The 26,427-nt window shown below is 50.8% G+C and overlaps 1 long non-coding RNA gene and 1 pseudogene across 1 annotated transcript; one reads left to right on the top strand and one right to left on the bottom strand.

The window, feature by feature from the left end:
- Positions 1-26,427, bottom strand: part of LOC135909552 (uncharacterized) — a 218,299-nt pseudogene that overhangs the window by 133,755 nt on the left and 58,117 nt on the right.
- LOC135909550 (uncharacterized) lies at positions 7,617-21,729 on the top strand. The gene is made up of 3 exons (XR_010566734.1): positions 7,617-8,686; positions 20,456-20,576; positions 21,389-21,729. It is a non-coding gene; the product is annotated as an uncharacterized lncRNA (long non-coding RNA).

Below are 26,427 nucleotides of genomic sequence, written 5' to 3'. Positions count from 1 at the left end.
CTACACCGCCAGATGATGCGACAGCTTCCTCGCGGTCTTTCCGGAAAGTCATGTATTGTCGGAGGAAGTTAGTGTGTTTGGAAGATAGGTGGGTTTCTTGCACACACAGCACTTTAGGTTTAAACTTAGAGACTTTCTTGGATGTCTTGTAGGTTTCTTAATAATCTTCTGATATTTCATTGTATGATGTCATCCATGTTGAAAAAGAAAAGTTGTGCTGTGTGTCTTAAGAGAGAGGAGAATGACATTACTTTACAGGGCCTTTGTTAGGCCCTGTAATTGGTGTTTTGTCCTTTTTGGAGCGGTCAAGAGAACCTCGACACTCCTTCGGCGCTACTTGCGCCGTTTGGCTTGGACTAGTGTCCATAGCCTCTTGCGAGGCACGGGAGACCCGCTCCAGAGAGCGATGTGTGCGTCGCGTAGACTTCGTCTCAAGCGACGGAGTCTTCGTCCCCACGGGGCCGGAGGTCGACAGGACCCCTGTGGCCTCTGCGGTGCCCTGGCTGCTGCCGAAGCTTGAAGAGGCCACTGGTGTGGACACTTTGAGAGATGGCAGGGCAGCATTAGCTGCTCCCACCGTAGGGGCGGGTGGCGTTAGCCTCGGCACGCTAGGCATGGTCCGGGCTGCCGCCAGAGGCCATTGTGGTGCCGCCCCCCGTTGCACCACTTCAGCGAAAGATGTTTTCAGGGAAAATAACCCAGAGACCCTTTGTCTTGCTTCACGGAATGTTATGTTCTCCGTATATTTTACTGTAATTATTTCTTTCTCTTTCTTCCAGGCTGGACAAGCTCTGGAGTACGCAGGGTGACTGCCGTCGCAGCTCGCGCAAGGTACCTCATTATTGCAGTTGTCAGCAGAGTGACCGGTTGCGCCGCACTTTGTGCACATAAGCTGTCCTCGGCAGCTCTGGGATGCGTGACCAAATCTCTGACATTTGAAGCAACGTCGTGGGTTAGGAATGTAGGGTCGAGCATGTAGTTTTACATAGCCAGTTTCAAGTCTCGGGTAGAGTAGTTGAGCTGAAAGTTAGTATTAAATGCTTTGTTGGGATTTCATTGTCATTCCGTCTGATTTTGATGCGCTGCACATGGATTACGCCTTGGTCCTTCCATCAATCCAGGAGTTCTTCATTCAGTGTCATTAGGTCTTCATCTGAAACTACGCCTTTGACTGTGTTCATAGTTCGATGTGCGCTTACAGAAACAGGGATGTTGCCAAAGGCTACGAGGTGTGCAAGTCTGTTGTGTTGTTCCTTGTCCTTTAGTTCCAGGTGCAAATCCCCACTTGCCTTCTTTGTTACTTTGTAACCAGCTCCAATGGTCTCTTTTAGGCACTTGGCGACAAGAAATAGTGAGATTACTCTAGCTTTAGTAGATAACTGTTCACAGTGAAGTACGTGGAATTTCGGGAAAGTTTCTTTGTTTTGGGGAATGAATAGCGAGGTTGCGTCGGTGTGTACCCTTTTCGAGGCACGATCAGGTGAAAACGGGTTCGAGGATCCCATGGGAAAAAGTAAGTTGCTCGGCAACGGCGTCTGCCACCCACCACGGAGCCCAAGGGGACGTGGCAGAACATGTAAACAAGTCTGCACAGCGCCAGCAGTATGCCGTTACTATAACCCAATATGGTATACCCAAGGTAGGACAGCCACACCAGGTTAACTCTTGCCACCAGGAAAAGTTGAAGTGAATGGAAAAGATGAGAAGATAGGAAAGATCAAAAGGGGAAGAGAAAGACGAAGATGAGGGTAGAGAGAGACAGGAAAAGGCGACTGCCGGTTTACTCCAGGTGGGTCAGTCTGGAGGTGCCGTCTATGTGAAGCCGAGGCCGAAGAGGTGTGTTGCCTCCGCCGGGGGGCCTTAAAGGTGCAAACGCCCAGCATCGGCTCAACCCCCAGGATCCCCTTTACTCCAGACACGGCTTAGCCGCGCACGGCTACACGCGGGAGGGTCCAACCCTCGTGTGCTCGGGTCCGTGGTGTCGCAACACCAAACGCCTGCTGACGCCCCTGCGGGAGTGCCTAGACGGATTTGGAATGTTCTGTTGGACATAAAATCAGCGAGACAGTTTAGCATTTTGCCACGGATTCCTAACGCGGCGAGGTCACATAAGATACCAAATCTCCACGTGGTGTCGTACGTTTTTTCAAGGTCGAAGAACACTGCCAGGCAGTGCTGTTTTTGTAGAAATGCTTCACGTATTTCGTGTTCAAGTCGGACGAGGTGGTCTGTCGTTAAACACCATTTTTTATAGCCGCACTGGGGAAAATCGATGGAGTTCCGTGTATCAAGTGTGAAAGTTAATCTCGCATTTATGACACTTACGTATGATTTCGCCAAACAGCTTGTTTGGGGATGTGGGGGATTTACCTGTTTTTAAAAAAGGCACAACTATTGCGTTTTTCCAACTTGTTGGCATGCTTCCAGATTCAAATACTTTGTTAAAAAACTTAAGGAGAGCATTTACGGATGCTGGGGACAGGTGTGCAAGCATGGAATAATGAATCAGGTCAGGACCTACTGCAGTTTTCTTGCCAGCACAGAGAACCCTGATAAGCTCTTGTAATGTGAATGGAGCGTTGTATTCGTCCCTTGACATGCACGCAGATGGTAGCTTCTCTTTTTCTGCCGACAGTTTGTATTTTAAGAACCTGTTTGAATAATTAGCCGAGCTAGAGATGTTATAGAAATGTTCCCCAAGTATATTCGCTTGTTCTTGTAGTGTTGTCTGAGTGCCTGAAGGTGTAAGTATGGGTATCGTGTATGCTGAGTAGTCCCCCTTAAACTTTCTGACCCGGTCCCACATCCTTTTGGATGTAACGGTGCTATTTATCGTATATACATATTTTTGCCAAGAACATTTTTCTGCCTGTCTCCAGATATGTCGAGCTTTCGCTTTGGCTTGTTTAAAATTTAGAAGGTTGTTATGTGTTGGGTACCTGCATAAGATTCCCCAGGCCTTATTTTGCTGCTTTTTTTACTATGGTGCATTCATGTGTCCACCAAAGATTAAGCTTTTTGCGAACAACGCCAGAAGATTGCGGAATGGCCTTTTCGGCTGCAGAAATAATACAGTTAGTAAATTTTTCATTTATTTCGTCAATGCTTAAGTCTGTTAAAGTAAGCTCCTCCAGCCTGGCACTTTCTGTGAAAACAGACCAGTCTGCCATTTGTAGTTTTCAACGGCGCGGTTTGTGAGATATAATAGGTAGTGTTGATGCGAGGTTGATTAAGGCAGGTAGATGATCACTGCCATATGATGTCTTCAGTACACCACATTTAAAATCGTTAAAAATCAGAAAAAGTCGAAACTGGGATTATCCACTGCGCATTTCTGCTGCGCCGCGCTGCAGCCGCTCGCTTTTTGTGCACGTGCAGGGCCCTCTCCTCGCTTTGCACGTGCGGCGCGTCACATTGTATCGGCTTCAAAAAGATCGGCCAGCTATTTTAGGAAAGCCAACTTGTTAAAAGGAGAAAAGCTCGTCCGTCACGTAAACTCTGTGGAGCAATCAACAGCAACGATGCACAGCTCAATGCAAAATGTATTACTTCCCAAGTGAGCGACAATATCGTGTATGACGTGTACCTCGAGGTGAGGGTCATTCTGTCATACGTTAAAAATACTGATTGTCTATACACACTGCGAAATGAAGCTGCGCACTCTCGATGTTTTTCGCTGTCAAATATGAAGCGTATGCTTTAGTTGTTTTGATATGGCAGCCTTACAGTTGTCGTCTACTGTCGGGGTCCAACGTTTGCGGCGTGCGAAAAAAAAATAATAGTACGGCCATGGCATCCCACTGAAAAGCCTGGGAAGATACAACACTTGTGCTTCGCCCATTGGAGGATCACCCACTGACTTGGTGGCGAGGCAGCTGAAATTTAAGCACTGCTAAGCTAGTTGAACTGCTCACCTCGTTGATTTCGGCGGTTGCGTCATGCCTGCACTCGAGTTTTGTGAAAGTATCGGCTTTACAGGCGCATAAAACGTGCTGCGCGAACGCAGTTCAGTGTGAGTGATGCAGAATTAAAGGCGCGATATGATATCGCGCGCGTGATGCGCTCGCGTAATTAGCGCGCTAATGAACGCATACTCGAAACACTGTGCTGAATGTTTATATTAGTAAACGTAAGCATATTATATTGCCTTTATTTTCGCTTTATAGGGCAGCCTGGAGTATTGTGGCAGAGGTGCAAACTTGAGTTAGCTTTGGAAATGCGCACAATGCCATGTTGCTGAATATTTGTAGAGGCAAGTTTGGAAGGCAGCTGCATTTGAAAAGTAGTGGCAAATGGCTTCACTGTATCACCCTTATTTTCATTCTTTCATAGCTGCAGTGGTCGTACCATGAAAAGAGGAATTCTTGCTTTCGAGAAGGAGATGCACCTGCAAAGTTGGCATTACGGCTCAGTGCAAGCACGCAGCTGCGGTGTGCATTTACGTAAACAATAAAGAAGTAAATTCGTGCATCAGCCAGCCACAGAAATGGGGAAAGTCAAGCGGAAAGCCAAAGAGACGCCTAGAACAAGATGTCTCGGACCTTTTCCCAAATGAGTTAGAAAAACATTCATGCTGTAGAATGCACTGCTTCAGTGAAGTAACTGTGCCAGTACTGAAGGTACGAGAATTAGGGGCTCGTTACGACACAGCAGTACTTCGGACCGCGCTTTCGCTTCGGCGGGGCCCCTTTTGCCATTGTGAAAACTCAACTTCGCGCAAGAAGCCTTTTGACAACGTTCCTAGCTGGCGGCGCGACGCGCCAGCGCCCCGGCTCGACTGAATAGCGCGGGCGCGCACGTGCAGTGGCCGCCTGCAAACTGGTTGCGCCTGGCGGCACGGGCGCCATCTATCCCCAATTTTGCACTGCCCACTCGCTGGGGCAGCAGTGCATGCTGTCGTCGCGCGCCCAAACTTCAGCTTGGGTTCCCTATACCGCGCGGGCGATTGACAGCCTGTGCAGCGACGACTTCACCTTTCACGAGCAGCAGCGCATCCTGTGCCGCAGCGCCCCCGGAGCAGATGGTGTCACACACCACATGCTCCGAAACCTGGATGACGACCGCCGCCGGCATCTCCTGTCCGTCTACAACGCCGTGTTCCACGAGGGCTGCCTACCGGACCCCTGGCACTGTGCTGTCGTCGTACCGGTGCTGAAGCGCGGCAAGCCTGCATGCGACCTCGCCTCCGACCGACCCGTCTCGCTGACGTCGGTGCCAGGAAAAACCATGGAGACGATGGCGCTCTCGAGGCTGCAGTGCATTGCGCGGGCCCGCGGCGCCCTCCCGCCCGAGCAGTGCAGCTTCCGTGCACATCGATCTACTGCCGACTGCATCGCTGTTGTGGGCATGCTGGAGCAGGCCAGGCGCGAGGGAGAAGCTGCCTTCCTCCTCCTTCTCGACGTGCGCAGCGCCTCCGACGCACTCCCACACGAGCCGATCCTCTCAGCTGTTGAAGCTCTCGGCTTGGTCGGCAACCTACTTGCCTACGTCACGGCTTTCCTCGCCGACAGGACATTCGCCGTTTGGGTGGGCCGCGCAACCAGCTCGCCACGACCAGTGACCACCGGTGTGCCTCAGGGTAGTGTGTTGAGCCCTTTTCTGTTCAACCTCACCCTCGCTCCCATCTTTGAGTGCATACCGAAAGCTGGTCGATTCCATGTGCGTGCTCTTGTCTGCGCGAACGACGTCGCCCTCTATGTGCGGGGGCCGAGGATTGCCATTGCCGAGATGCGCCGCGAGCTGCCGGAGGTCCTCGACTCTGTCGCCGGCTTTCTGCATGCCATTGGCCTGCAAATGTCTTCAACCAAGAGCGAGGCATTTATGATACACCCCCACGCTGCCACACGCCGTCACTCCGGCCGCATGCTAGTAGACGGCGTTCCACTGAGCTGGCAGCCGACGGTACGATACCTCGGCCTTACAATCGACCATCGCCTCACTTGGCTTCCGGCTGTGCGGCGCCTACGAGCCGAAACGCTGCGTATTGAGTGCGCGATACGCCGGCTTCTCGCGCACAGAGACGGCAGCCCCCCCATCGTTTGCGGTCAGCATGTACAGTGCGCTAGCGCTCTCGCGAGTGTTTTACGCGTTGCCACTGTGCGCGATTCACAGTGGCGCAAAATCGACGGTGATCACCGCAGAGTGCTACGCATGTGTCATGGCTTGCCGCGAGCATCACGAGTGGCAGAAACCGGCGCGTGGCCTCCTTCATTGACGGCCGATGTCCGCGCGCTCGGCCACATCGAGCGCCTCTCCAGTACCCCCGACGCAAGCCCTATCGTCTCGCTACTGCGGCAGCTCGCAGCATCCCGCGTGGGCAAGATGCTCCAGCTGTTCGAGGCAATTGTGGCTGACCCGCCGGCTCCATCACCAGACTGGCCGCCACCGAGTCTCGCCGTGCCCCTGGACGTGTGTCTCTAACTGCCAGGCGTCCGCTCCAAGCACCGCACGCCTCTCTGCGCCATCGTACAGGAGGCTGCAGCGAGGACGACCTGGCAGGGAGAGCGCACCTGTACACGGATGGCTCGGTACTCGAGGACGGCTCCGCGGCTGCTGCCTGCTTCGCCCCGAGCCTCGCCATCGAAAGCCAGTGCCGCCTGCCCTGCCGCGCCAACTCCACCATCGCTGAGCTCGTGGGAATACATCTGGCTGCGGACGCGCTCGAGCTATCGCCGCACATCGCTCGCGCGGCGATTCTCACCGACTCGAGGCCCGCACTGCAGCAGCTGCTCCTCGAGGAGCGCGCCCCACTGCTCGCCCAGCGTGTTGCGTGCAGACTCCATGCCTTGCAGCAGCGAGGACTGCATCTACGACTGCAGTGGGTGCCTTCGCACGTTGGCGTCGCTGGGAACGAGGCCGTCGAGAAGCTCGCGCGACGCGCATACCATCACAACACGCCGATCACGCGGCGGGTCAGCTCCTTCGACAACGCGCCGCTCAGGATCCGCCGAGAGTACAGTACTCTAGTTCACTGTAGCCGAGAGCTTGCGCTGCGCCATCCTGACGACCGGGATGCGCGGGGACGCCCGCCGCGCCATCTCCCGGAGGCCGGCTTCATAGGCGCGAGCGCGAATTCCTCCTCGCCCTGCGGACCGGTTTCGTGTGGCCCGCCGAGAGGAGGCATCGACTGCAATGAGCGCTCTTTCCCCTTTGCCAGAAATGCGGCGCGACTGAAACATTGGAACACTTTATCTGTGAGTGCCCTGCTCTCTCGCCCACACGATCGACTCTTGCGCAAGTGTACCGTGCGCGGAACTTGTCATGTGCTCCACTGGACGACCTACTGCATCCCTCGGGCTGCACTTCACAACACAGGCGCCTTTTCCGCGCGCTCTTGACCTTCGCCGAGGTTGGGGCGCTTCAAAGCCGCCTCTAAACATGCCCTACCCACGGCCTTGCCACTGCGGCTGTCGCCGCCGCGCTTTTCTTTCTCACCCATCTTTTAATACCCCTTTTCCCCTGTGCAGCGCGGTTGAGGTGTCCTCTGCGGAGAGAGAGTTTCTGCGCTGCACCTAATCCCATATTTTTCCACCCTTCTTAAGAATCTCTTGGCCAAAACGGCCATACTGCGCACCCTCCGCGCGTGGCGGTAGGCACGCCCCCTCCCCCGCGCCGGCCTCTCCCGCTGGGACCGCACCTTTCTCCTGCCGCTGCGGACTGCGCCTCGATTGTCTCCACGTGTTTCGGCGTCGCACATGGTTGCGCCCGCTTAGGAGCACGTTGACGCGCCTTTCGCTGCTTTCGGCTCTTCCCGCACGCGAGAAGAGGCCTCGGCGCACATTATGGATTTTCGGCCACCCGGCGAGCTGCCGCCACGCGCCCGCCATCGTCGCCATGCCAGCTTGAGCCGGTTGACACTCGGCCCCGCGACCCTCGATAAGCTCTGGGCAAGGGAGGACCTCGAGCGTCGCGCCACTCGCATGCTGGGCGAGTGACTGCGGGTACGAGCGCCCATGCTGGGGACCCCTGCAGCTCCCACCGTGCCTACGACCGCACCGGCAGCCCCAGCAGCAACTACGGCGCCATCCGAGAACGGCACCTGCGTGCAGGAAACCCACGTGGAGGTGCCGCTTCCCCTCTCGGACGATGAAGAAATGGACCAGTTCATTTCTCGGAAACGCGCCCGCGAGAACGAGAGCGAGGATGACGAGCCTGCCGCGCCACGTAAGCAGCCGCTGAGCGTGCCTCCCCTGCTCGGGAGAGCCGACGACGCAAGAAGACCACGGCAGTGCCATCTCCCGACACCCGGGGGAAACAGCTACCAACCCCTCCTCCCCGAACGCGCAAGTTGGAGCGCCACCCGAGCCAGCATCAAGCGAGCAGACCGCCCCACCTGCGGTAGGGTGCCTCGATGCGCGCGCCCCCCTCCGCCGCTCCGTGGAGGGTGGGGACATCCTTTGAAAGGGTCAGTGCCGCCTCGGCGAGGACGCGCGCCATATTTGTGCCCCCTCCTCGTCCCGCCTGCGTCAGTTGTACGTGCGGCGGCCTGTTTCCCGTCGGTTGCAATTTTTCTTGGCCGCAAGACGAGAAAGACATGCCGGGGTGTTGCGTGCCTGCGTGCACAAATCACTCCCGAAATGGCTGGAGAATGTTTTCATTTCCGAGAGATCCGAAAAGAAGGCTCCTGTGGACTGTAAAAGTGAAACGGGACAAGTGGCAGCCGGCCAACACTTCATGCCTATGCAGTGTAAGTACTATATTCCTTGTTTCGTTTCCGTGCTGCTTGCTCCATAGATAAGTGTACTGCTTTAAAATAATACCCAACGTGCGCGCTAAAAACGGCGTTACAGCTTTTGTAGGCATTCATTACTATTTCGCGCTTGATACTGGGTACGATCGATTATGCCAGCATATACCGCACCACCAAGCATTGTGTTTAAAATTCTTAGCCAACGTACACTTCAGGACGCGAAGTTGTGGTCATGAATGTCATCTCCAGGGGTTGAAATTCTCGCCGGGAATCTTGAATGATGTTGTTGAACTCCTCAGGATCAAAGCGCAAGGCATGGAAGATATTGAAAGAGACTGTTTTGTTCCTTGACGAAATGGAGATAGCGCAAGTGTTTCAGCTTGACCGTGCTGAAGACACCGTGTTCGGAGGTGTGACGCTTCCACCTAAGCCAGATAATCCCGCTAGTCATGCACTGGTGTTCATGGTAGGAGGCCTCAACAACCGATGGAAACAGGTGATCGCATACCATTTTACTGGGAGCCACGTCGACGGCAGTACTCTCAAGGACTGCGTTATCGAAATTCTCCGCCAGTGTGCAGATATTTCGCTCAGAGTCCGTGCAGTAACGTCAGATATGGGCGCATCAAACCGAGCGATGTGGTGCGATCTCGGGTTTTCCAGCCATCGGAACTCCAAGACTACGTGCTCTATAACACATCCGTCATTCAGTGAAATGGAGTTAGTTTTCAATGCAGATGCTGCCCATGTGCTCAAGAATATCAAGGGTCAGCTTCTAAACTCTATCGTGTTCACATTAAGTGATGCAACCGTCAGCGAGCACAACCTACCTTCAAAGGATGTGAAACTAGAGTATGTACGTGCTGTCCTAGAGTTCGACAAAGAAAGGGAGCTGAAGCTCGCGCCAAAGCTTTCTGAAGCACGTTTCCTCGGGACATATCACAAAGATGAAAGTGGGACTTGCAGTGCAATTTTTCAGAGACCCCCGCTGCAATCCGGTACTTGGTGAAAGAAAAAATACTGGAGCAAGAAGCCGAAACCACAGCATGGTTTTTAGAACTTGTATCAAAGTGGTATACTCTGATGTCATCGCGCCACCCCTCCATTTCTCTTAGTCTTCAAGACATGGAGAAGCATTATGAAGCTGTCTGTACTCTCAAGCTGGCCATCAATACTTTTCAAGGCATGAATATGGGCAGCACCTCGCAATGGAAGCCATCACAGGCAGGCCTTCTAATCACCACTAGTGCTGTACTTCAACTCCAGGACATTCTTTAGAGCTCTGAAGGTTACACTTTCTTTCTAACTGGCAGAATACTGAAAGATTGCCTGGAAAACCTTTTCTCTGTTGTTCGCCTGAAGAAGCCAGTTCCAGATGCATTGGACATGAAATATGCTCTCAAAGTTGTGTGCATTAGCCAATTTTGGCGCACGCCGAAGACAACCAGCTATGCTGTCGATGATTCAGAGTATCTGGTTGATCTACTGACAGATGGCAAGCGTGAGCTAGCTGAACTAGACCCATCTGAAATCGATGATTCTGAGATACTGTTCATTGAAGAGCTGACATGTACAGAATGTAGCACCCTCTTTCATATTGCCGGATTCCTCGTGAAAGGCATTATCAAAAAGATAAGCAGTTGCGAGCAGTGCAAAACTGCTCTGCTAGGTTCGACAGACAGTCAGCATTCTTACCTGACAAAGCTAAAAGAATACATCCGGAACGGCGACAACCTGCATTACCCCAGTGCTGAAGTAGTGAGTATTCTGAAGTCGTGCGAGGAGCTATTCAAGGGAATCACGGAATGGACCGAAAGCCTTACTGTACAATCTCCTTTACAGGCTGTTGTGACGTACTGGAGCAAAATGGTTAAGTTCAACGTGAATGCTTGCCAAGTGCACAGTGCAACTGTTCAGAAGCTTTTCATTTCCACCTATGCCAGAATGAGGTTACGCATTCACCTGCGTCAGCTTGAAAAGAAAGAAGTCAACGGCCGCGGAAGAAACGTGTCCTGCAGTATACTTGCAGTGAAACCACAGTTTTGATAGTGTGCACATAGCTGGTGTGTACTTTTTATAACTTTTTTCTATAGCGTTTTCATATTTTTCGCACATTGTTGTAATAAATTGATGCAGCGGTGTCGCAAAGCTTTTGATCACTACACCATATTTTTGGTGGATTCTTTCAGTGATTTCTACATACGTGTTTTGCTGTAATGAAAAAGAAATATTCAGTTAACTCGACGCGAACTTTTTAAGGCCAGAGAATATAAGAGGTTTTATAAAATATTGGATGTCGCAATACATTCCAAATACCCCACTTCAGCCTCGTTTGTGTGTGTGCACTTTCGAAGAATGACTGCCTTCTGATAGCAGCCAGAGGTTCTTGACTTCGCCGAAAGTGTGACATTTTATCATTTGAGTCATTCTCCTTCTATTCATAATGATACGTGTCGTTCGGCGAGAAAAACAGCTTACTTTCAAGGAAACGCGTTCGGCAACAGTGCGCGCTCCCGAAGCGCGATGAAAGTGGGCACAAATACGGCAGACTCCGTAGTAGACGACGCGGCTGTCCCCACCCTCCACGGAGCGGCGGAGGGGGGCGCGCGCATCGAGGCACCCTAACCTGCGGAAAGCTCGAGCGCCATCTCTCGGCACCCCACCGAGCTGGCCGCCGCGTCCTTCGAGCCCCCTCCGAGCGAGGGCGCGCCCGACTGCTCCGAATGGCGACGCGCGCCCGGCCGCGTCGTCTGCTAGCGAGCCAGCTGCAGACGAAAACACCGCCGCCACCATGGAGCTGACGGACGATACACCCGCTAGTGCACCGCAGCAGAACTCCGAGCACCCGGCGGCACGATTCCTGAAGGGCCCATCACGCCAGCCTGCTTCGCGGCCGGAGCCCAAAGGAAAAAAACAACACAAGCGAAAGAAAACGCCGGCTGCTGTATCGCCTCCATCCCGCGATACCCCGGACGAACAGCAGCACCCACCTGCTTCCCCGGCCAGCCACAGCGTGCCTGCTGCGGCTGCACAGAGGGAGACGACACCCGCCCGCGAACCAACCCCAGGCGGTTTTATCCTTGTACAGTCCAGAGGCGACAGGCGGCGCTCGAAAGCCCTGGAAGCTGCTGCACTGCCGGTGGACCCTGCGGTCATCGGCACCGTCCTGTTCCGACCTCCGGCACCCGGCGGAGCCTTCCAGGGAACACCGCGCCTCGCCCTTGCTGCAGCTCTCTCTTCACGGCCAGGTGTAGCAGCGGTACGCGTCAATCACAGGCGCAACATCGTGGCCGCTAACACCACTACCCAGGAGTGTTTAGAGGGGCTGCTCAAGCTTACCGAGCTGCACGCAACCCCCGTGACTGCCCGACTACCGGCCGAGCGCGGCAAGAGTACCGGTTTCCTGCACGGGGTGAGCGGGCTGCCCGCAGAGACGGACCTGCTGGGGGCGATCGAGTCGGCCGCTCCTGTGCTGTAGGCCACACTGGACGGGAGCACCGTGACAATCCGATTTGCGGGACCGGTCCCCCCCGAGCACATACGCCTCTACAAGCTCGGCTTCAGAGTGAGGCCAGCCAGGCCCCGCCCTGTACAGTGCAGGCAGTGCGGCCGCTTCGGACACGTCCCGGAATCATGCCGATGGCCGAGCGACTGCATATCCTGCGGCAAAAGCCGTGCAGCGAGCGACTCCTGCGAGACCATCCGCTGCAGGAACTGCGGGGGCCCCCACAGGGCAGACACTCCGGCCTGCCCCAAATGGCAGGAAGAAAGGCGGGTGGCCACGATCATGGCTTCATCCACCTCGGCACTGTCGAGCCGTGCCGTGAGGGCAGCCGTCCGGGAGAAGCAGCAGGAGTGCTCATCGCCGGCACGCTCATATGCCAGTGCGCTGAAGGGCCCCAGCCCCGCAGCAACACCTCCTGTATCAGCCCCTCGAGCGTCCCGCCGCTGGGAGACGCCGGAACCCGCTGCCCCACCTGGCCAGCCTACCGTGGATCAGCTGGTAGCAAACCTGCTGCTCACCATGCAAGCAGTGAGCACCATGCTGCCAGCTGACCACCCGCTCCGATCCATCTGCCTGCAGGCAGTGGCCTTACAACAGCCACGGAACCATCATGGCCAGGCCCACTGCTGAATGTCGGCCGCGCATACTGCAGTGGAACTGCAACTCCCTGCGGCGAAGGCACGCCGAGCTGGCCGAGCAGCTGCCTCTGCACTACTACGACGTCCTTGCCTTCCAGGAAACGTATGCGCGTGCAGAGGAGGTCTCGCTGCCCGGCTACATCGGATACAGCAGCCCCACTGAGTGCCGACGCGACGACTGCGATGCTGCGCCCTGCACCGACGCGGCGCACCCGACTGGCTCCCCTCGCGCAGCGGTGTATGTGTGTGCCTCTCTCCCGCACGCCCTCATCGCCACGGAACATCTGTGCTGTGCAGTGGTCGAGTGCGTGGCCGTTACCGTCCGTGTACGCGGCACCGATACGTCGGTCGCGTGTGTACGTGCGACCCGCTCTGCAGTGCGACATGACGTTCCTGTCGCGCCTCGCCGCTTCGCTCGCGCGTGACTGTGTGGTGTGCGGCGATTTCAACGCGCACATCGCAGACTGCGCGAATCGGGCTTCGACGCGTGTTGCCGTGCCTGCCGGTTCCCCTTGCCCGTACATCAAGCTCCCCAATGTGCGCGCCGCTCGCCGCCGCGCTCAGCGGAGAGCGATGCGAACCGGAGCCGAGGCGGACTGGACATTGTACAACCGCCTTGACGCTGTGTGCAGACGACACGCCCGTCAGCTGCGCCGCCGATCTTGGGCCGGCCTCTGCTCGTCGCTCGCCCAGCCTGCAACGAGCGCCGTGGATGGCGAGTCCTCCAGGCCCTCTTGAACCCGAAGGCACTGCGGCTCCCGGTGCTACCCATCGCCATAGCGCGCGGGATCAGCGAGCTGGAGCTCGCAGAGCTTCTGGCGAAAGCTTTTGCTGCCACCCCTCCTGCTTCCAGCGCGCCCCCGGCTGTGTTACAGGCACTGTACGCTGCGGTGTTCGTGCGGGGCGAAGCTCACACAAACCACGCACAGGCAATCACAAGCCTGTGCGAGAGTGACTTCACTCATCACGAGCTGCGGCGGGCCCTGTCGCGCGGCTGGCGCCGCCGCAGTGCGCCTGGGGTGGACGGGATCACGCTGCAGATGCTGCGAAACCTGGACGAGCCGCAGCGCCGCCTCCTGCTCGACGCTTACAACGACGTCCAGCACAGCGGCTCCCTCCCGGATTCGTGGCGACATGCTGTAATCGTCCCCGTGTTGAAAAGCGGCAAGCCACCTCACAGCCCTGCCTCATACCGGCCGATCTCCCTCACGTCTATCCCGGGCAAGACGATGGAGGCGATGGCTCTGTCCCGGCTCCAGTGGATTGCGGACGCCCGCGGTGCTCTACCTCCCGAGCAGTGCGGCTTCTGCGCTCGCCGCTCCACGGCGGATTGCATCGCTATCGTCGTCGGCACCCTCGAGCAGGCCAGGCTCGACAGGGAGACTGCCTTCTTGCTGCTCCTCGATGTCCAGAGCGCATTCGACTGCCTCCCTGACGACACCATCCTCTCGGCCGTGCGGAAGCTCGGTGTGGAGGGCAGGCTCCTCGCTTGCATCGAGGCCTTCCTCGCCGGGAGAACATCTGCTGTTCGAGTCGGGGGCACGGTCGGCTCGCCCCGTCCTGTGAGCTGCGGTGTGCCTCAGGGAAGCGTGTTGAGCCCGTTTTTGTTCAACCTTGCCCTCGCGCCCATCATCGAGTGCATTCCCAAAACGGGCCGCTTCCCTGTGCGTGCTGTGCTCTACGCAGACGACATCGCGCTTCTCGTGCACGGGCCGACCTCTGCGACGGGGGAGATGCGCTACCGGCTTCAGAAGGCGCTGGACGGCGTCGCGAACTTCCTGCGCGCCATCGGCTTGCGGCTGTCGTCGACGAAATCCGAGGCTATCCTGATCCGCCCCTGCGGTGTTCGCCGCCGCACCGGCTGCGTGCTCGTCGATGGAGTGCCCCTGCCCTGGCGCTTGACAGTGCGGTACCTGGGGCTCACGATAGACAACCGCCTCACGTGGTTCACTGCTGTGCGCCGGCTGCGCGCTGAGATGCGCCGAGTGGAGTGCAGTGCGTGGCCTTCTCGCTCGTGGCGATGGCTGCCCTGCCTCGTCCGCGGCGGCGCTCTACTCTGCGGTGGCACTGCCGAAAGTGCTGTACGCGCTACCACTGTGTCGTGTCAGTGCCCGGCTGTGGAAGCTCATCGACAGCGACCACCGCCGAGTGCTTCGCATGTGCCACGGCCTCCCTCGCTCATCGCGGGTTGCGGAGACGCTCGCGGAAACTGGCGCGTGGCCCGTCTCTTTGAAGACTGACGTGCGTGCCCTCGGTCACCTCGAGCGCCTCTCCTGTGCCCCGGACGCAGGACCTATCCTGTCCCTCATCCGTTGCCTGCCCCAGTCACGAGTGGGAACAGTGTGCGAACTGTTTGACAGCCTGGTGGTCGACCCTCCGCCCGTACCGCCGACCTGGCCACCGCCACACCACCGCACGCCACTTCACGTGTATCTCGACCTCCCGGGCGTTCGCTCCAAACATCGCACGCCTCTCTGCGCTGTACAGCAGGAGGCTGCTGCCAGGATCGAGGACGACCTGGGAGGAATGACGCACTTGTATGCCGACGGCTCCGTCCTCAGCGACGGCTCGGCGGCTGCCGCCTGTGTAGCTCCCGCACTTGGCATCACGAAGCAGTGCCGGCTCTACTACCGGGCTTCCTCTACCACGGCGGAGCTAGCGGGACTTCACCTCGCTGTGGACATCCTCGAGGAGTCGCCGCACATCACCAGCGCGGCGATTCTCTGCGACTCGAGGTCCGCGCTGCAGCAGCTGCTACTCGACGAGCGCGCGCCGCCCCTTGCACAGCGCCTTGCCGTCCGTCTGCACACACTGCAGGGGCGATGCAACCTATGCCTGCAGTGTATCCCTTGCACGTCGGAGTCGCGGGCAACGAGACGGCGGCCCAGCTGGCCAGGCGCGCTCACGACTCGTCGACCGCGCTGACAGACCGGGTGAGCTCGCTGGACACAGCGCGACTTCACTTCAGACGGGAGCTCGCACTCCGCCATCCCGATAACCGAGTTGCGCAGGGGCGCCCACCGTGCCATCTCCCGCAGACCGGATTCACTAGGCGCGAGCGCGCCTTCCTCCTCGCCCTTCGGACCGGTTCTGTGTGGCCCACCGAGCGGCGGCATCGACTGCGTGGAGCCCCCTCTCCCCTTTGCGGTCACCGTAGCTCAGTTGGTACAGCACCAGAAGCGAAATTCGGAGGTTGTGGGTTGGGATCCTACCAGTTGCATGTGGCTGGTTTTTCTTCCGCTTTCTAATCGGTCATCTTTAAGCAATAAAATAATTACACTATTAATCTCCCATTGATTAACACCACTAGAAAAAGGAACATATCCCTATGCTGTTTGGTTTTGGTGACTGTTGGCTTCCTTCTTGGTGGTATATTTGTGTTAGTCTATTCGTTAGTGCCTATGCACATGTGCACCACACACCCCGAAGGCATTGCGACTGCTTTTACCTTCAAGATGACTTTTATTGTGTTCTTATTTCTGTGAATTGCTCTTATCTGAAACATTTAAGGCTGCATCAATATGTAGGAGCACGCTTACTTTGGTGGCACCTAGCAAGGTATACAAAATGGGTCATCTCGTAAGGCAGCTTGGCTGGAACTTAAATGAGGCTTGCAAAGCTACTGTGCATGCCCTTGCCCATCTTGGTTCCAGTCAAGTCGCTGCCTCAGAAAACTATTTATTGTACACGTTCTTGTGCTCAATTTTTTTCAGGCTACAGCTGTACCATTTTTTTTAATTTCTGAATATTGCATTAAATTCTATACTGCAATCAGGGATATATATAGCGTGCGAACTTGAATAATTCAGTGCGGGTTTATTTAGCAGTATTCCTATCTAATCATCTGCAGTGGCATCTTCACTTATTTAACATGCTGTATAACTTAGGGAAAGAGTATGATGCTTGCAACAGCAGCAACAAAACTGTGCAGCTTGCGAAAAATTACAATTGGGTTCAACTTGATGCTAAAAGAGAGAACTCTGCTTAGTTAACTGTAGATCACTTATTGCATGCGGTATAAAGCTCATGGAAAGGAGGAGGACAATGAACGACGACACAGTTCACTATGTGCTTTGAAACTTCTAGCTGGGTGTTCAGAACAGCTAAAGGCATAGGGCATTTGTCGGAATAGCACAAGCGATTGTTGAATCATATTGCAGTTGAAGTTCTCCATAATGTTCATGGCCGACTGTTCATTTTGCCTCTGCTTAGGTGCACTGAGGTACAGTTACACTGATCACAGTGTACCTGCTGTGGAAAGGACTTCAAGCAGTATAAAGGAAGATGGAAGAAAAGCTCAGCACTGTCATGTCACTGTGAATGGAGTCAGAAGTGAAACTGTGTTGTCACAGCTTGAGGGCTATGACCTTGTATGGGGAACATGTCCAAACTACATGCATGTCGTTCTAGAAGGTGTTGCCAAACAATTTTGTGCTCTGTGGTTGCAGTCCTCTGGTTCTGAATATCATATAGGCTAGAAATCAACTGTCGCATGTTTGAACAACTGGCTTTTGTCAATTAGGCCACCAAATTGGTTTACTTGCTTGCCTCGCAGTTTGTCAGACTTTCGAGTATGGAAAGCTAGCAAATGGAAATGGTGGATTGTGCACTATTCCTTGCCATGTCTTGATGGTATTTTGCCAGAGCGATACCTGAAGCACTTCAGTTTGCTTGTGGAAGGAATTTACATTCTTCTGAAAGACAGCATAACTAAAAGTGACATTTTGAGATCGTCAGATGTTTTGTCAGAGTTTGTAGCACTCACGCAGACTCTCTACGGCTGTGGTGCAATGACTTACAATGTCCACCAGCTCCTACATTTGCCTAAAAGCGTTTCAAAACTCGGCCCCCTTTGGTCGCATTCCTCATTTATTTTCGAAGATGGAAATGGGGTCCTCGTAAAATTAGTTGCTGGAGCGAACGGTGTTCCTTTACAAATTCTAGAACGCTATGTGCTTCTTCAGAAACTAAAAACACTGAGCACCAGCGTTGTTTTTTCGCCACAGGCAACCGCATTTCTAGGCATACTAAAGAAGAAAACTAATGAGAGGACATTACTACTAGAAACAGGCAAACCTTGTAGAAATTTAGATGTGCATAAAATGCAAATGACTGCAGACAAGCTGGGATGTGAGCCAACAAATCTCATTGAATATCACCGGGTAATTATTAATCAACAAACATTTCACTCTGCACAGTACACAAGGCCTTCCAAGACATGCAATTCAGTTTTCATTAGTTCTTCAGGCACTTTCTTCCTGATTACCAGAATTTTCACTGCAGGAGACTGTCGTATCATTTTGCAATGTCAAGAGTTAGTTTGTGTTGGTATCTTACATGCACCACACCTTACTGTTTGTGTCAAAAAGAAAGGGCCACATGACCTAGTCTGCCCCAGTGAAGTTGATCGCCTTTGTGTATTAATGAAAATAGGAAGCACCTTATTTGTGTCAACAATACCCAACCTCTGCGAGAAAGACTAACACTGGGAGAATCTGTGCACATGTTATGAACATCGGAATCTGCAATGCAAGATGTGCAGTAGGCTCAATGGCACGTTTTGTGACATGACAGCCGAAGAAGTCAGTGTGTGCATATTTGTGTGCATCTTTCTTTGGAGAGAGGGAATTCGATTGCTGATCCTTTGTCATGTGCTTGAGTTCAAAAGGATAGAAGAGCTTTTTGCACAGGTTGTTTATGTAAAATTGAAACCAAACCAAAAAAATGTGCGTGTTCAGTTTCTCTCTGCTGTTAATGTTGCTAATAATTACAAGCTGATTTGAACACAATGCATAATAAAACAGTGTGAAACTACATAGTCAAATGTAGACTTACATATGTATGTAGCATTTGAAGACAGCCAGTATTTCTTTTGAATATTGTTCATAGAACCAACAAAAAGTTTGGTCCAGGCATCTTACATGTGTTTGCATATTGCGTATTAGCACTTGATGTTTAATGAGAGGTTTGATGGTGTATTAGCCCACTAGAGGTATGCCCTTTTTATTTAAGTGTGATGCTCTCTGTCTGTGAATATGAGATTTTTTAATATATTGCACCGAGGAACAACTTCCTGGGGCACTCTTCTAGAAGCTATGGGCACAAGGCGACATCATCCACAGGTGTTCTGTCTTCACACGCTGGTTAGCTAATCGCAGAAGCGTAGAAGCTGGCAGTTTGCACTGGTAGCTTCTGCTGCTGTGGCAAACATTTGTTTTCAAGTGTATTTATTTTGTTTTGCCCGAGAGCGTGGCTGCAGTTTACTATTTTCGAACTCTGTGGCAACAGTGCCAAGACGTAAAGAATGAAGCAGCTAACCTCGAATAAGGTGCTTGTCACCATCATTTGTAAAAGTACTGAAACCTCTTGCAGAATGACACGCTCTGAAAACAGGGAGTGCTTGTTTCTATTTTTCTGCATGTAAGTTGATGCTATGCTTCTGATAGTATTGTTTAGACTGTTAAGAGGTTCGTAAACTTTCATTGAGCTATTGGTGTATTTGCAGGTTTGCACCACTTATCATTACTCTTTCCAAATGTATGGCTGTTTTTTCCGAATGTTAAGGTGCTCAGCATGTGTGCATGCCGCTGCTGTAATATGCTGGTGTTTACTCATTAATTTCTAATAAAACATTTGGTCAAGTCATATCCAACATGCACTCATAAGAAAGCATTTTTAGTGTATTTTCTTTAGGAAATTTTAATTACCACCAGATATGAAAAGAGCATGGAGCGTCATAAAAATTTTAGCTAGGGCATGGACAAGCACTGCGTACCACAATGGAATGCAAGTTGAGCGTTGTGTGCTCTCATGCGAAATTTTCATATGGTTTTTAATCTATTGTGAAACAAAAATTTCGTTGCCATCTTCAAATAAAAAAAAAAATTAACATAAGTGTATGCTGTCAGTATCAGTTTACCATGAAAATACATGTTTAATAATTTGAAGCTCCACTCTAAGCTTACCTTCATTTTCACGATTACTGCTACAATGACCTTCCACAATGCGTTGTGCAGACGGCTATATTTGTTGCACACGAAATAAGTACTGTTGCAGAATTAAATATCCTAGTGGCGACACTACAGATTAGCATGTTTAATTACATCTCTGTTAGTTAGACCTATTTTATTATATGCTCCTTTCTTGATTTATTATCGCTTAAGGGAAGTAAAACTAGTGAAGTAATTAGTCTTAACAGGTAGTGGTCTTTCCTTCTTTCTGCAGCAGTGCTACAAAGATCGTCTTTGGTAATTATGGTACATTTATAGTAGCTGTATTGGAGCGATTACTGCGTTGCTTAGACTGCACTTTGACGAAATGAATATTGTAGTATAGTGTCGCCCCCTGTCAGATCTATGTGTCATCGCACATGTATGGTTTGTAGTTGTTTAGCTAGATGGCGCACCCCCCTTCTGTCATGCGACGAGCATTGGACCAATCGGGAGGCGTCATCTGGCGTGTGAAGCCTTTATCAGCAATAAACGGCCGAGGGTGGCCGAGTCTTCGTTCCGGTTTCCATCGGGAGCAGTTCGCTCCGAGTCTCCTTCACTGCGCCGGCGTTCGCTGGTCGGGGCCCCCCGCTTGCCTGCCACTGCCGACACAACAAATATATTAAAATTTCAGAAAGCTCAGGCGCACCGCAACCGGCTCGAAAGCCATCACCTGGCCGTTGTACCGGTGTCTGCACGGCTTCCTCAGAGCACTACCGATCAACGACGACTTGCTCATGGAGGAAAACATTGAGGTAATCTTCAGGTCTTCACAATACTTGCCAGCATTTGTAACCATCTGTTGTCCGGCACTGATTTCTGTACGGCATGGCTCATACTATCCGTGAGCAATAGGCTGCCTACATCGCTGCAGAAAGTGTTGTATTTGCGGTATGTACTGTACCTATGTGCACATGATTTCATTTTTATCCTATCATCTGGAGGGGCATGCCGCCAGCAAACCTCTCGAGGATCCATTAGGATCCTTTCTTTCATCCATTTCTCTACACGAAGGAATAACTAGGGTAGCTGCACAGAAAACAAGACTATAATAAACAGACCTAAGAATGCACAGCACATACTTGTAGCAGTGTTGTGTAATCCTGCATATCCTGAAGAATGCTGATGATGAATGAAAATAGGTTTTTTGCTACAAATTAATTCCTTCTATGATTTCAGCGAACGAATTAACTGGTAGCAAAAAGCCTTCATCATCACCATTCTTTTTACATGCCAGGATTTGCTGAAAATTTTGCAACCTGTAGTGAAAATACAAGCTTTCTACGTTACATCTGTGTGCAGAAGGCTTGTAAGTTGCCAACAATTTTCTTTCTCAACTTAATCTGCAGAATATACTCTTAATTCTTAAGGTATGTGTCTTAAGGTATGTATGTATGTATGCAGACATTTTCATTTGGTATGTACATCTATTGCAGCTCCATCCAAATCTTATTCAACCTTGCAGCCATATCTTTATCTCGGTGATCTGAACGCTTTGTTTCTTAGTTATTACCACTCTTTTACTGCATCGAATGTTCATGTGTTATTGGCATACCGAAATTTGCAGGTGCAGCAAGTGAATGAACTGCCAAATTCTGCAGCGGTCATTGCATCATGGGACGATGGCGATATTTCTACTGAGGAGAGCAGTGTTTGTCAACTAAGCATTACTCCGGAGCCTCCCACTGACAGCCAAACTCCACAGCCTTCTACAGACAGTCCACAGCCTGAGGTAGTGAATGACCTGGGCGCCAGAGCAGGCAGCCGTTCTGCGAACTGCTAGGCTAAAGGAAGGAAGAGAACAGCTTCTTATGAAGCTGTTCGACTTTGATGCATGCCCCCCCTTATGTAATGCCTTCGGGCCCTTAAGGTTGAATAAATGAAAAAAAAAGAGGCCTGCGTCGACAAACTTCAATGAACTTGTAAGCTTACACAAGCAAGCAGAACAACGAGCAGCGAAACCTTCTAAAAAAATTTACAAGCTTCACAAGACGTTCATCAAGTTGCAAGCAGAATCTAATGACATGCAGGCAAGCATGATTAGAATGCTGGAGAAGTATCTTGTACCAAATGATAAATAAAAGGTGATCATGTATAGCACAAAACAAATATTCATTTATCTCTGAAACATTACACAACACGGATTCCTAGTGAAGGGAGTGGCATTCCAGGGCCTCGCACAGCAGCGATGCATTGACGGAGAACAACCTTCCAGAGACCAATCCCCGGCAATGTTAATACAGACTACACGGACAGCTCCAGTTCCAACTTATAACCACAGGACAAAACAGGACGCAATTCATCAGCTTGCCCAACACTGCACAAACAAGCTGAAACACGAGTTACCGATGCTTAAAAAGCTATAAATAGCTATTGGTTTAATTACGTTTTGGCAAACTGGAAACTGAATTATTTCTACATCTCTTGACGAGGAATGTAAAGTTCAAGCAAGTATACGAAGAGAGCTAGGTCATTGATCAGCACGCAGCTCAAGGCCTACATACCTGCCAGTTCCAAGTGCCCCCCCCCCCTCCCAGTGTTAAGTACTCATTTCCCAATCTCAAGTTTCAATTGGAAAAAGTGCAAGTATGCATTGGCTAAAGAAACTACGGAAAATACACGTGTGCTTGGTAAAACTAAATATAGGTGTTATGTGGACTCTATAATATTAAGCAGATTTGAAGCTTCAGTTCCCTTTGCGGTCTGTTCAGTTCAATATTTCTTGCAGTTTTGCTACAGCAGATTGCACGTGGTCGCACCTACAATTCAAAATTGTTTGTGTACTGGCTCATCCTATCTGAAATAATTTGAAATCTCAAACAGTTATTATTCCTGCAAAGTCGCATGTTTATACGTGGAATTGTGCCTTTTACATGTGCTTACACAGAATTTAATGTAACAAAGAGCACACTACATATTGACAGCAAAATGGCAGGGAAGGTTGGTGTGAAAATTTATCCACCAAAAAATAAAAAAAAGGATCAGTGAGCATAAACCTGACACACATTGTCACAAAACATAAAGGGAAAGCACAAGATATTAAAATGAAGAAAAATAATGATAAAGCTGAACAATGGCTATAAAAGATCAAAATACATTCTAAACTTCATCCTGAGAAGCACCGAGAACTGCATGCTCAGCTAACTTGGCAAGCAGCAAGGTGCTTGGCAAGGGCATCTCTAACTGTGACTCCGAGTGGCTCTTCACAGCGACTTCTGCACAGTGGTTGCAGCCGACCCGCGTCTTGGCACTGCACAGCTTCAACCCAGGTCATATCGCAGTGATCTGTGAGTTCTTCACATATGTTGTGCAGTACACAGCATGCACGAATAATGCGATTGACATTGTCAATATCTACTTCGAGGCCCTTGTGCATGATGCTAAACCATGCTTCGAGTCAACCAAATGCATTCTCTACAAGTCTTCTCGCACTCGACAGACGGTAGTTGAATGCTTGCGATGGGGAACCAACTGGCCCGGCACGAGGAAACGGCTTCATGATGTGGCGCTGCAGAGGAAGCGCTTGATCAGCAAGAAGGAGAGGGCACACTAAAACACCTTTGACATTTTTTGCTTCTAGTCGAAACAGATCACTTGCCAAAACTTTAGGCAGTCGCGACCTTTCGAAAACTGCCGCGTCCTGGTTCCTTCCACGTGACCCCACATTGACATACATAAATCCGTACCGGTGGTCCACAACAGCCAAAAGATGTTAGTTAATTCGGGTTTAATGGCGCAAAAGCGACTAAGGCCATGCTGCGCCAATCACAGGACAGTATAAAATCCAATGTTAAGGTAGCAATGGCTGTGTTTTATTAAAGTCATGTAGATAATCGGTTTCACCTAAAAACTGGAACAAGTTAGTGAATGGCACTAGTGGATCATCGCCCAATATTAAGGCAGGGTGCAGAGGTATATGTAAGTGATACAAATTTTTGAAATGTTTCCGCCTCTGTGTTTCAGTGTGTGGGCATGATATAATGATGTGGGTTACTGTCAGCGTTTCGTGACATTTCTCGCATGTTGGTGGACTTTCGTTTCGAAGTAAAAAATTGTGTGTTAGATGCGTGTGTCCCATTCGAAGTCGACATAACATTACCTCATAGAACTGTTCTTGGTGAGTGCATGATTCCCACTCGCGAAGCAGGGGTTTAGTTATATGTAACTTGTTCTTTACGCACGAGTTCCATTCTTGTTGCCATTTTGATGCTAGGGCCTTACGAACCGCTCTGATACTGTCTTTGTATAGAAGTGTTATGTGTGTTATGCTTTTGTGCGCTGCCATGGATGCGCTTCTATCTGCAGCTTCATTCCCTGCTATCCCAACATGGCTTGGGACCCAGCAGAATCGTATGGTTCCTTCGTATTTCTTGTTAAATACTATGTTTAATATATCGCCAAGCAGGGGTTCATACGCAGAGTTTAAGTTAAAGGCTCTTAGGGCACTTAACGAGTCGGTATAAATAATAGCATTCTTCTGCTTGTCGGAAGTAATTTTCTTAACTGCCATCCATATTGCATAAACTTCGGCGGTAAAAACTGAAGAAAAACTATTTATGCGAATGCTGTTTTCCCAATTTTTTGTTATGATCCCGACACCTACGTATTCTTGTGTTTTAGAGCCGTCAGTGTAAAATTCTGTGTAATTTTTATATTTTTCTTGGATAGCTCGGAACTCTTGTATTATATGTTCTTGTGGAATGTCTTTTTTTCTTTATATGTGTACACGTCCAGTCACACAGCTGTGTAAAATTGCACCACGGGGGCAATCTTGGTGGCCTTTCGGCAACCTGCTGAGCTTCGGGAGGAACATCATAGGTCTGACAATATTGTTTGTGATTCAAGATGAGTGGCCGAATCATGTTTGGTTTATTTGTGTAGTGTATTCGTGATTGGCATTGTGCTACGATGCTGTAGCATATATGTTGTGGTGATGACCGAATTCTTAATACATAGCAAAGTGTAAGTTGTGCTCTGCGGTGCTGTAATGAAGGCTCATTAGAGTCAACATATAAACTTTGTACAGGCGATGTCCTGTAAGCACCACCTGCCAGTCGTAGGCCGAGATTATGAACTGGATCAACTCGCTTAATGTAGGACTGCCTAGCTGCCCCATAAACTACACTGCCGTAGTCGAGGACGCTACGTACAAGGGACCGATATATACGTAGTAGACATGTTCGGTCAGATCCCCAGTGCTTACGTGATAAAACCTTGAGGATATTTAGCGCTTTATTTGCATTAATTTTAGTTGCGTTAATGTGGGACAGGAAGTTCAGTTTAGTGTCAAACATTACGCCTAGAAATTTATAGTGTTCTTTGACTGGCAGCGTTGTACTATGTAAAGTGAGACCTGGAGTGCAGTGTAACCCTCGCTTCTGCGAAAAGAGAACTGTAACAGTTTTGTGTGTTGAGAACCGGAAACCATTTTTATCAGCCCATTGTGTAAGATTATTTATTGTTATTTGTAGTTGTCGTTCGCAGGTGGGTAGGTTTCAGGCGAGGCAAGCTATTTGCAAATCGTCGACATATATTGAGTGCATAACTGATGGTGGGATGACTTTATTTACAGAGTTCATTTTGACTATGAAGAGTGTCGTGCTAAGAATGCAACCTTGTGGAACGCCATTTTCTTGTGTAAATGTGCGCGAGAGTATTGTGCCAAGACGTACATGAAATGTTCGATTTGACATGAAATCGCATAGACAATTTAGCATTCTTCCGCGAATTCCCATGTCAGCCAGGTCTCTCAAAATTCCATATCGCCATGTGGTATCATACGCCTTTTCAATATCAAAGAAAACAGCAAGGCAGTATTGCTTGTTAAGAAACGCATCACGTATTTCATGCTCTAGCCGCACGAGATGGTCAGTGGTGGAGCAGCCCTTTTTGTATCCCCATTGGTGTTTGTCTATTAGGCTTCTTGTTTCAAGGATGAATGTGAGTCTTGTGTTGATAATGCTCTCATAGGATTTTGCTAGACAACTTGTTAGTGCAATGGGTCTATAGCTGCTAGGGGATGTTGCGGGTTTACTAGGTTTTAGAAAAGGCACTACTACCGCTTTTTTTCAATCTGTGGGCATTACCCCAAACTCCCATATCTTATTGAAAAATTCAAGAAGTGCCCCTACCGATGCTTGGGATAGGTGTGCCAGCATTGTGTAGTGCACACGGTCAAGACCTGTTGCTGTTTTTTTACCGGCAGAGAGAACTCTGTTCAATTCATTGTACATTTCAACTGAAGCCCCAGTGGTAAGCACTCTTTCTCAGCCGATTCTTTATATATTAAAAATGAATTTGAATAGTTTCCTGAGCTGGATATGTTATAAAAGTGTTCACCTAATAAGTTGGCCTGATCCTGTAGTGTTGTTTGTGTGTCTGGACATGTAAGCAGCAGTATTGTGTATGATGAGTATTCTCTAAATTTCCTCACCTGGTCTCACATTTGTTTTGATGTGACTGTACTATTGATGGAAGATATGTATTTTTGCCATGATAATTTCTCTGCATTTCTTCGAATAAATCGTCCTTTCGCTTTGGCCTGTTTGAAATTTAGAAGATTGTTATAAGTGGGGTACCTCCGTAGGATTCCCCAGGCCTTATTTT

This window comes from Dermacentor albipictus, chromosome 7 (assembly GCF_038994185.2).
Source record: "Dermacentor albipictus isolate Rhodes 1998 colony chromosome 7, USDA_Dalb.pri_finalv2, whole genome shotgun sequence".
In the NCBI taxonomy this organism is placed as follows: domain Eukaryota; kingdom Metazoa; phylum Arthropoda; class Arachnida; order Ixodida; family Ixodidae; genus Dermacentor; species Dermacentor albipictus.
Note: the sequence above shows the minus strand (reverse complement) of the source record. Positions and strands in the feature narration are given on the sequence as shown.